The 2,066-nt window shown below is 49.1% G+C and overlaps 1 long non-coding RNA gene across 1 annotated transcript in view; it reads right to left on the bottom strand.

The window, feature by feature from the left end:
• The window catches only part of LOC112551373, a 4,436-nt gene that overhangs the window by 1,480 nt on the left and 890 nt on the right, over positions 1–2,066 (bottom strand). The window lies entirely within an intron of this gene.

Raw genomic sequence — 2,066 nt, 5'->3', positions numbered from 1 at the left:
AAGAGATCAAATACTATGTTAAGAATTCCTCTTCAAGTCATGTGGCAGAGACTTGTGATACGGGACATAAAAGACCAGAGTTCTAGTTTTAGGTATCCCTTTGGTTCTTATAATTTCTGTCTGTTCACTGTGCATAGATTTATCACAGCCATATGATCCATGATGATTGTAACAGCTATTTCTCTTTGTTGCTGGAACTGACTACTAAAATTACCCTGCTGTGGGAGTGCCAGTGAAGGGAAATATTGATATCAGCTTTCAGAAGTACAGTAATAAGGCTTGCTTGTCTGAGTACTTGAAATGCTAAATACAGTCAACAGCCTCCGCTTCAGTGGAGTTAAATGCACACTGCTTTCTGTGCCTCACAAAATCAAGCCCGAAAATGTTTAATCCTTTGCAAGTGAAGCTAGTCAAATTGTTATATAAATGTTAAATATTTTAAAAGAGATTCATGTTAAGCCAATCAGGAACTGAATTCTGGTTAAAATGATTTCTCATCTACTTCTAGAAGTCCTTGTTGTCAGGGGAACCTTCTTCGTGGATTTAACTTCCTCTTGGCTTTAAAGTGCTCCTGGGTGTCAGATATGCAAAGCTGCTAAAGAACGACACAAGGTGTTTCTTCACTCCAAGGACTGAATGTACAGCCATTCAATCTGTGTCTCAGGGCTTGAAATATGATTCTTTACAGGCAATGGTGCAAACCTGCTTGACTGGCTTTATAGCATTTAGTCAACTGCACTAAACAGTAAGAGTATGAGAGCCTGAGAAGTGTTGATGTTGGGCTATGGACCAGCTGACTTACTGGTTATCTCAAAGATAAATGATTCCCCAACCCATACCTGGCACTGAGTAATTGCATCAGTTTATAAGCCTCAGAGCCAGGAGCTGTTTTGTATACTGGAATCTGTGTGTCTGTCCTCTTTCAAGTGAAGACGAGAGGTTGGTGGCAGCCTTCCTGTATCCTTTTGTACCTCAGGCCACAGTGACTGTAAACTCTCAGGTGAGTAAAACGTAGGTGTCTATGGAGAGATATGACTATGTGCACAAGAATGCCAAAGTGGTGTCAGGACCACGCGCACGCTCAGGATTAAAAATCCTTCAGGTTTATGAGGCATATTTCCCCCAGATGTATTGTGTCCTCTCACTTTGATTGCAAGCTGCAATCAATGCACGGGGAGGGATGGCGAGTTATCGGAGGCCTTTGCGGGTAGGGAGCTGGACTAAGTGAGCTCCTCTGGCCCTGCGTGTGCAAGCTCAGGATCTGCTCTGCTTCCGCTTTAGGCCTGTCACATTGTGCTCCACCTCGGGACCTGGTGGCCTGTGGGAGGGGATGTGTATGTCTCTGCATGGGTTGAGGATGTGTGCGCACGCACGTGTGCGTGTGTGTACAGGCTGAGGGAGAGCGCTTTGTATGGGCTGTGGGGGGGGTGTGCATATGTGTGGGCTGATGAAGCGCAGGTGTGTGTGTGTGGGGGCTGACAGAGGGTGTATGTGTGTGTGTGTACAGGGTGACAGAGGGTGGAGGGGTGTGTACAGGCTGAGGAAGGGCAGGTGTGGGTGTGTGCGTATGTATGGGCTGAAGGGCAGGTGTGTGTATGTGTGCATGGGTGTGTACAGGTGGACGGAGAGTGGACGGGTGTGTATGGGCTGATGAAAGGCTGGTGTGTCTGTGTGTATGGGCTGATGAAGGGTGGGGGGTGGTCTGTGTGTATATGGGCTGACAGAGGGTGGATGTGTGTGCGTGTGTATGGACTGGCGGAGGATGGATGTGTGTGTGCATGTGTACATGGGTTTGCGGAGGGGTGTGCATGGGCTGATGACGGGCAGGTGTATCTGTGTGCCGGGGTTGATGACAAACAGGTGCATCTGTGTGCCGGGGTTGATGACGGGCAGATGTATCTGTGTGCCGGGGTTGGCGGAGGTGAAGGTGCGGGGCGTGTGCGGCAGACAAGGGAGGTTCGCCGCCTTACTCTGAGCTGATTTTCCCTCAGATCAGCTCAGATAGTTGTAAAACTCCGGTGCGGTGCGTACGGAGATAGCGCGCGGAGCGCGGCCGGCGCTCGCCC

The sequence above is a fragment of the Alligator sinensis genome, unplaced genomic scaffold, assembly GCF_000455745.1.
Source record: "Alligator sinensis unplaced genomic scaffold, ASM45574v1 scaffold476_1, whole genome shotgun sequence".
NCBI classification, from domain to species: Eukaryota; Metazoa; Chordata; order Crocodylia; family Alligatoridae; genus Alligator; species Alligator sinensis.
This window is presented reverse-complemented; position numbering and strand designations above follow the sequence as displayed.